Source organism: Cupressus sempervirens, chromosome 5 (genome assembly GCF_028749045.1).
Source record: "Cupressus sempervirens isolate cs-2001-9-10 chromosome 5, ASM2874904v1, whole genome shotgun sequence".
Taxonomy (NCBI): Eukaryota; Viridiplantae; Streptophyta; class Pinopsida; order Cupressales; family Cupressaceae; genus Cupressus; species Cupressus sempervirens.
The window spans coordinates 232,825,509-232,835,222 of NC_143122.1; the positions used below are offsets into that span (position 1 = coordinate 232,825,509).

Sequence of the window (9,714 nt, forward strand, 5' to 3'; positions counted from 1 at the left end):
CCCCATTCTAAAACTACATCACCATTGTTGCCAGAATCACCCATCAGGTCTAGGCACTTTTAAATCCATGTGTTGATTTGTCACAATCAACTATTTGGAAAAAGGAGTCCAAACTTCTATCCAGCAGAAAATACTATATTGCTAAGAGCCCATCAAGTCCTAGTGACTGGTGGTTAACTGTAACACAATGTGATCGAGTTTTTCTGATTCGGGAACAAATTGTCATCTGTAGTGTATTTACGAGTTAATCACCTGTGCTTATAGTGTGATTTGTTTATATGTTGTGGCCTTACATCCAACTTTGATCTCTGGTCTTTGCCCTTAGCTAATAAATTACAATACGAAGCGACATATCTACCCATCTAGAGAGCTATGAACATGCCCATCATAGTTATACCAGTTATTGGTGCATGCTATATCCATGAAAGAAACAGAAGGCAAACTTTCCGGGTTTAAGGTTCATCTATAATATTGCTAGGTTCCGTTTACAAGTATCGCCTGATACAGCCACTAGACTTGTAGAATTCACAGTGGCGGTTAATCTCTTGTCACAAATTTTGAGGGGAGCGCTCACCATTTGCCAACAATCTCTCTCAGCATTACTTGAGGAGTTTCAAAACTGTGACTAAGTTCTGAAACCACTTGTTACAAGTGTGGTTGTTGTTGCGCCAAAAGAAAAGGAGGGAAGTGCTGACCATTCTGCCAACACTTCCAAGGAAACAAGAAGGTAGCATTTATAAATGAGTTGGTAGAAATCTTTTGTTTGAAAAAACAAGGTAATATAGGTGATGGTGGTTGCTATTAACGAGATGTCTGCGGTAGCAAAAAGAAGTTGCTTATGCATTTTTATGTAAAAGCTAAAGAATGTCTCAATGAGATTCAAATACATCGACTCTAACTTCTGCTAGTTTTGACAAACAGGGACATCTAAATGTTGATGCCAATTGTAGCAGTTAGATGGTTGCAATGCATTAGAGCTTGTTGACGATTTGCAATTGGGTGGAAGCTACAAGCTAAAAGCTAAAGATCTATAAAGAAAATGAAGTGGACTTGTTAGATGGTTTCAATGCATTTGAATTTTGAAGCCATTCATGGTATGCAGTTGTGTAGAAGCTACACAAACCTATTGCGAACATGAAGTCAAATTATAAGAAAGCAAGCATCAACAGACGTGTTCATCCCTTATAGAAGTAAGGAATATTATGTCATCTAAGTGAGCATTGCACACAATTCAACATTTGGAGAGCCTGCTCATTAAGAAAATCAGGGGAACTATTGGATTACAATTTTTTCGATAAAGAATTTTATGCTAATATACATAATGCACTTGTAATATTGTGGCATGAGGAGATAAGATTGCTAATTAATTTTATCTAGCTTCCCTATGCACTACTATTACTTAATCTCATTATCATTAGGAGATTATTATAAACAATTTTCCTATTCTGTACATGCGGGAATGCCCTGCATGATCACTCTTATTTTCATTTGAGATAGGCAAGGTTGATTTTAATGTATCCTGCCCATGAACGAATGGTCTATTCATGGGTATTTGTGCAATCTAAAGGGAGAGTTGAAGCAGGTTTGGAGATAGAGTAGAAGGGAATACAGGATTAGAACCTCAACAATTCAATCAAAACAATGTTAACAATCCAAATGAGCGATGGTTAAAATTCATTGATGAGTTAAAAGTCTACAATCTATCAAGCTGATTTTGTCTGTCTTCATTAAGGGCACTGTGAAATTCACAAATGGAAATCTAGATTTTGTATTTAAATTTGTAAGGAAATCCAATGGGGGTTTTACATCCCAATGCTTGCAAAAATGGTCACTAGACAGAGATAGATACGCAAGGCAAGTATGTTGATTCAGTCGATCATAAATCTTTGAAGATGCTTTGGTTTCTGAGTAATTGGATATTTTGATTAGAATGGTACAATGTAAATTAGAATTACAATCAATTAAATTTTAAGAACACAATGTAAATAAAAATTACAATCAATTAAATTTTAAGAATCCTATTCAATTTAGGGAGCGTGATTGGGATGTTTAATGAATAGCATGCTGTTTAATAGTAATTAAAATAAATTTGATCACAAATAAGTAATGTGTGCTTGGACACGCGGTGAAATTAATTTTCTTCATCACACGCATTGCATGCTTGTTATTTATGGCTCCTTCAAGTTGGTGAAATTTGACATAACCATATGTTTTAGTTACCTATTACTAGAACATCCAAGTTAGTTTGACAACACCAGAGACGGTATTGAACCAATTGTAGTTATGCTAATAAATACAATCAATCCACTTGTAATATGTGGCTTGATAAGATTGCTAAGTTATTAAATCCCGCTTCCCTATGCACTACAATTACATAATCACATATTCATTATTGGCAACAATCTTCCAATTCTGCACATACTAGAGTATGAATATGAAAGAAGGTAATGAAGTGAACAATTCTACACAATCAATTGTGGCAACATCAATTGTTGATTCCTGTGAATTCTTGAAAGAAGCTAATGAAGTGATCAATTATACACAATTTGCAGAAATAATTTTTTGAAAGTGAACGAAAATTTGACGCATTTGCATACAAGAGTTAACAAGGTTTATGCTGATCTTGATGTAAAAAATTACTCCAATTCTCTACTAAACTAGACGTCTATATCAGTAGTTGGAATGAGGCTGCGTAAATAGTTGACTTATACAACTGAGAACTAATCAGAATGTGACGTAACTAAGTGGTTCATTCACCCCTTTCAGCCCCCATACAATTGAAAAACAAATGGCTTCGCCCTCGGGAGACTTCAAATCCAGTCTGCTACAAATATGTAAGAAGTCAGTTTGCATCCTCTATAACATTCCACCAATAAATCGCACTCTTAAAGAATAATACGGTAGATAATCCCCATGCACGGTAGGTTCAGTTCAGCTTTTTTATTGGATTGTTATTTCTATATAACTATTTTGAATGAACGAGTAAATGAATGTGTTTCTTAATGTCCACAAGGCTAGCCTATGGGATCCATACGAAGCCAACGATATGAATAGCACAAAGGCCAAAAGCAACCCGATCACTAACACTGCACATATTTAGTGTCTTCTCTTTTGGATCTTGGGAATTTTGCATTGAACCTTGATCAAACGGTCAAGAATTTTTTGTTATCTTTTCGTCTTCCCACAAGTTACTTACTTGAGCATCCCTCTTTGTAAATCAAATCTTGATGTGGTTGGTTCGAATGTGCATTTTAGCTCGACACTCCGTGATACAATGCCATCTTGCCTCCAAAGTACAATAGCAACATATTCTATTTGCACAAACTTCTTTAGTCACTATCCATCGTTCGGTTTTACTTGATGAAAACTAATTCTTAGTTGAGTCTAGGTCTCGTGAGGAAACAAAAAGATACTAATATTTTTCATGTGGAAACCCTTGGTTGGAGGGAAAAGTCTTGATGGCAATTAATGCCCACAAATATTTCCTTTCTTATGGAATGTATCTAGTTAAAAGCTTTGCCCTATTAGAAGCTTACAATAATGCTCTATTAAGAACATACCTTGTTAGGAGTAACTTAATAGGGATTTGTCTCTAGCCATTTTAGGAGGTCTACCTTGTTAGAAGTAACCTAGTGGGAGGATTTCTAACTCAAGCTGTTAGGATCCCACTCACCTTGTTAAGAGTGATCAAGTCAAGGGGTTTAGACTCGAGAACTTATAAGGATTTAACAAGGAAAGTGATTTGGGAATAAAACTTCTCAATTTCTTGTACATATCCAATTCCACCCAACATCTACTTCTGCTTGCAAGAATTCAACTACTTGCTTGATCGCACACACCATCCACGATCCACAAACTTGCAACTACAACATTCTGTCGTCTAAATACACATTTCAATCTCTAGGATGGTTGCTGTCTTAACTATAATGGTATACAAATTTTAATTTCTATTGAGGCCACCACCTTGACCATAGTGTTTTACACTTGATTTTCACCTAAGACTTGCTAGAATGCATTACTGCAACAAAGAATTTTTGGCCTTTTGCACTTTTTATAATAAACATGCACGACTTACAAAAATTCAATCACACCAACCAATACATGATCAATTCATCATAACTCGTGCTATGTCATTGCCACATCATCACTCAACTTTACATCATGAAATATCTACCAGAGTTAGTCCACAGATTACAAATTAAGGATTAAATATAAATTGTTCCAAGTGTTCTTGCATTTTCTTTTCAACATACTTGTATCATTCCACACCATGTCTTCTTGTAAACAAAATCATGCACGATTGGTACATTGATCTCATAATTGAGCATAAATCACAAATCTTGAATTACAACATCTGAAACATTATAAATTTGATACACCAATCAAATCATTCAATGCCTATCATTAACTGTTCAACCTAGTTGGTTTGTCACATTTAAACCCAACATAACTTTGAGCAAGTTGTTTTTGGCTTATGTGATGATAGACAATCCATCACGAGACATCCCTTAGTCATCCATAGCTACCACACACCTTAGCTTCTACTCAACAATCACCTCTAAGCCGATTTCCACTCTGCACATGCTAGAACAATGCTCTCCAATAGACAATCAATAGACAACTTTCAAGTTGACATCAATGACTAGACAATAGCTGATCAATTGATAGCCAAACATGCACTATATCATATGTCCAAAAAAATCTACATCAGTTATGCCAACATAATCAATTTGAAACTTTGATACAATGATTGTATGGCATTTCAATTTGTGCACTTTAACCTGTAAAGTTAATGTTTGACTCGACATTGTCACTGTTCTTGTTTTTATAACCTAATGCCATTATATATTAGGGCCTGTTTGGTTGGTGGAAGATGACGGGAATTGGATTTTTCATAATTTGGATTTGAAAATATTTGCATTTGTTTCAAAATTGGCAAAATGGAATTAGAATACTAGACTTCTAATTTTGTTTCAAAACCAAGTTATCAGACTTCCCTCTAGCAACTAGGAATTGAAAATCAAAACCTGGTTATGCTTTTTAAGGAGTGTAAAAACAATATATTGGACTATTTTTGGGAATTTGCTTGCAACTCCAAGCTTACACATAAAAATGTGTCTTTCCACTCATCTTCAGAGTGAAACAAATGGTTCAAGTAAAATTCGAAAAATAGGAATGAAGATTTGTGAAGCCTTGATTTGGCTAAATCGAAGTTTGTAGAAATCACGATTTCTACAATTCCACGAACAAAACAAACCCTTATAGGTTTTCTATAGATTATCAGAATATATTAAAGAAATTGTGTTTCCAAGTACACTTGTCTCCTATTCTAAAATATTGTACCTGTCTCCAAAGAACCTAAGTAAACCCATCTTTGCGCACCTATGTTTTTTAGATTGTAAATTATTATCTCTGTTGCATTATGTTTTTTATGAATCTGTAATCTATCAGATACAAGCTTTGCCAACTTATCATTAAAGATCATCCAAAACTAGATCTAAGTACTTAAGCATTCACCACATGCTTCTAATGTAGATTTGTGAAACTATAAGTAATATATCTTATAAAACATCCACACAAGTAACATAAAATACACCAATATTTTTCATGTGGAAACCCTTGGTTAGAGGGAAAAGCCTTGTTGGTAATTAATACCCACAAATGTTTTTACTCTTATGGAATGTGCCTTGTTAAATGCTTAACGCTATTAGGAGCTCACCATAATGCTCTCCTAAGAAAATATCCTGTTAGGAGTCACCCAGTTTAGGAATTTTCCTTTAGCCATGTTACAAGGCCTACCTTATTAGAAGTAACCTCGTAAGAGGATTTCTAACTCAAGCTATTAGGATCCCACTTACCCTGTTAAGAGTGACCGAGTTAAGGGATTTAGACTTGATAGCTTCTTAGGATTCAACAAGGAAAGTGATTTGTGAATAAAACTTCTCAATTTCTTGTACATATCCAATTCCACTCAACATCTACTTCTACTTGCAAAAAATCTATGACTAGCTTGATCACACACACCATCCATGATCTACAAACTTGCAACTACAACATCCTATCGTCTAAATACACATTTCAATCTCTAGGGTGGCTGCTACCTTAACTATAATGTTATAAAAATTTTAATTTCTAGGGTGGCCAACACCTTAACCGTAGTGTTTTACACTTGAATTGCACCTATGACCCAACATAATGCATTATCAAACCCTAATCCATCCTATTTACTAGATCATCTTAATCACCAATTTGAACTGCACATTAATTCAACAAAGACCATTTAGCCTTTTGCATGTTTTCTAATAAACATGCATGACTTCAATAAATTCAATCACAACAACCAATGTATGGTCAATTCATCATAACCCATTAGTGCTATATCATTGCCACATCATCACTTAACTTTACATCACGAAAGATCTACTAGAGTTAGTCCACACATTAGCAGTTAAGGATTAAACATAAACTGTAAAACATGGTCAAAAGAAAAGAAATATGAACAATTAGATTTGTTATGGTTAATCTAGATCGTTAGATTTAGGTTTGTTTTTTGATTGAAGTGATTATACTGAAGGAAGGAAAATGAAGAGATTTAGTATTGTGGCAGAAGAACCGAAGGTTGGAGAAGGTTGATATCACAAAGGAAGATACATAATCGAGTGAGATCAGAACAAAAGATCAAGTATGGTATGTTGATGTGGATCTAATTTCATAGAGAGTGTGCAAATTACAGGTCATTGCTTATCTGCTACTCTCTAACCATTGTAACAAAAAAAACTTTAATCGGGCGGCCTTAATAGGTCTTCATAAAATTCTTTAATGAGGTGAAATTCTCAAAAGAGTGTTCAAAATCCTCTTACAAGGTTACTCATAATGGGGTATAAGACTTTAATACGTCTCTAGAGAAATCCCATAACCAGGTAGCACATGATAGTGCTTTTGTAACCCTTAACCAAGAGGGCTCCTAACAAAGCATTTTTCAAAAGAGTACAAACTTTGTGAGCATCTTTCACCCTAATCAGGATTCCATAAGATATATCTAGTTTTCTACTTTTATGGATGTTTTTCATGTCACGTGTTGGTTTAAAGTTTTCTTTACTGATAGTTTTGATAATGGGTTAAATAAGTTTAAAAGGCTAGTTTGTTTGGTAAAGTTTGTTGGGCCCATAAATATTATTGGGTTGGTGATTACTAATTAACCCCTCTCAATATTCATTCCTATACCTACACTATCCTCATATTTAGTGTGTGAGGAGTCCTAAGATATAAAATACAAGAAAGAGAATCATAATCTTAGATGGTGAAGATCATTATACAAATCCTTTCGCCAAGTAGCAACATAAGAAAATAGTTTGTAGACAGATGGCTAGTAGAGAACCCTCATTGAGTCCAAAAGGGAAGGCCTTCAAAATCTAGTAATTTAGTCCAAGACAATCCCCAACCATGAATACCACATCCATTGGATGTGGTGTGGAGATATCCATGTCAGACGAAATGAGAGTGAAAGTAGAAAATACCAAAAAAGTCTTAGCCTCATCCCACCTTCAAGAAGTGGCCAATAGAGATTCTAATATTTCCAAAGAATGATATCTACCTAAAATTGAGTGGAATATTGTAAAGACACAACAACATAGAGTACACATTGAATGACTCACTAAGAGAGTTAAAGGAGACTATCTAGGGTTTTGTTAAAAGAGAACATTCCTCCAAATCCACTGTTGATGTATAACATTAGTTGAAGTAGTATTAAGTACTTGAAATCATGATTTATATGAACTCTATTTTAGTGGTGAATATATATATATTTTCACAAAATAACTTCATCAATATCAGGCTCTTATCTTGAAAAGACTATTGTTATCAGGCATTTGTATTTATCTGTTCTGCCGTTGATTACAAAGGAAACAAATTACATTTTGTTATGGTGGAAACTAATGATTAGATATGCCCACGTAGAGGCATGACTCTACATGGCCACATAGAGTTATGTCTCTCTGGGGACACGACTCTCCATTCTATAATATATATATATATATATATATATATATATATATATATATATATATATATATATATATATATATATATAGCCCCATCAATTTCTCTCCCTGTAGGTTAATAAAGTCAAGTTCATCGATCCTCCATTGGTGTTCAAGATTGAAGATTCTATCACATGAATTGCTATTCAAAGTGGAAGATTTGCATCATTCAAACAACACCATTAGTCTGAGATACAAGCAAGGTATTATATATTTGTACTGTCCGCTATAATAGTTTATTACTATCTAAGATGCTTACATTTACATGGTATCAGAACCTTTCTGATAGGAAATTCTATTATTAAGAATTAAAACTAAAATCTTAGATAATCAATATTAGAATTTTGTCCTCAAATTCAAAATGGTTAATCAAGTAAGATTAGAGGATAGACTTGAGGGAGCAATAAACGTTTCATCATGGAAAATTTGAGTCATGATAATACTAAGAGAAATGGAATTAGAAGAGTACATAGAATCAAACAAATCTATTCCTAAAAATGATCCAGATAAAATGACATGGAAAAGACACAACAAGAAGGTTGTGAAAATTATTATAGACTCTGTGAAGGATCATATTCTCCCTTCTATATCCAGTCTTAAAATTGCATTTGAGATGTTCTCTACTATGAAAAAACTTTTGAAATCAATAATACTAGTAGACTGCCAACTTTAAAGCAAGATCTTCTATACACAAAAATGAATAACGGGGAGTCAATTACGTCCTATTTTCTAAGAATCTTTGAGTTAAAAGATCAACTTGCAACAATTGGAAGCCAAGTTGATGACAAATAACTTAGCATGATAGCCTTAAGAGGACTTCCACTATCTTGGGAAACCTTCATTCGAGGTCTAAGCTCCAAACTTGGGCTTACTAAAATTGAAGTACTAAAAAATGAATGCACCCAAGAAGAATCAAGATTAGTTTCAAGAGAATTAAGCATAAATTAAGAGGGAAACATTCAATCTCTTTAGGCAAATTCAAACAAGAAAGGAAAATTCAAACATAATAAAAAGAAATTTGACAAACCTTATAAGAAATGAGATAGGTCAAAAGTACAATGTTTCAAATGTGACAAAACTGTTCACTCTCACAACTTCTGTCCATAATGAAAAATAATTCAAGCAACACTAGCAAAAGTTAAAGAAGAGGAAGAGGAAAAAAAGGAAAGCCTTGCATTCTATCTAGCCCTTTCAAGTGGAGCATCTTGACATATAATAGGTTTTAGAGACAAATTTGAAAGCTTCTCAGAATACTCCTTAGAAGAAGTAACCATTGGAGATAATTCTACTCATTCGATTAAAGGTATTGGGTCTTGCTCAATTCAACTAAATCCAGGTATTACTATCCAACTTAAAAATGTTTTATACATACCTAGTATAAAAAGAAATATGGTCTCTATTTCTGGTCTTGCTGATCAAGGATTTAGATTCACCTTTCAAGAGGACAGAGTTCTATCTTGGCCAAAGAACTCTAATATCAAGAAAGCTATATCTATTGGATTTAGAGAGATAAGTTTATATAAACTTTGTAATTAGCAAAATTTAGCCCTAAGTCATGAAACTTCATATTCTACTGAAATTTGGCATAGGAGACTAGGCCACCTTCATTTCCGTGCATTGTCATCAATAGGGAAAATGGTAAAAAGATTTTACCTAGTCAAGATGTGCCCTAGGA

At 34.0% G+C, this 9,714-nt stretch overlaps 1 protein-coding gene across 3 annotated transcripts in view; it reads left to right on the plus strand.

The window, feature by feature from the left end:
* SUF4 (zinc finger (C2H2 type) family protein) overlaps positions 1 to 1,699 on the plus strand; it is a 47,361-nt gene extending 45,662 nt beyond the window's left edge. For 2 of the 3 annotated variants that reach the window (XM_089829425.1, XM_089829427.1), the window contains exon 8: positions 922 to 1,699. The gene's annotated coding sequence lies outside the window, so the exon portion shown is untranslated. The remainder of the gene's footprint in view (positions 1 to 921) is intronic. The other variant, XR_016364474.1, reaches the window with a different exon arrangement.
* The last annotated feature ends 8,015 nt before the right edge of the window (positions 1,700 to 9,714 follow it).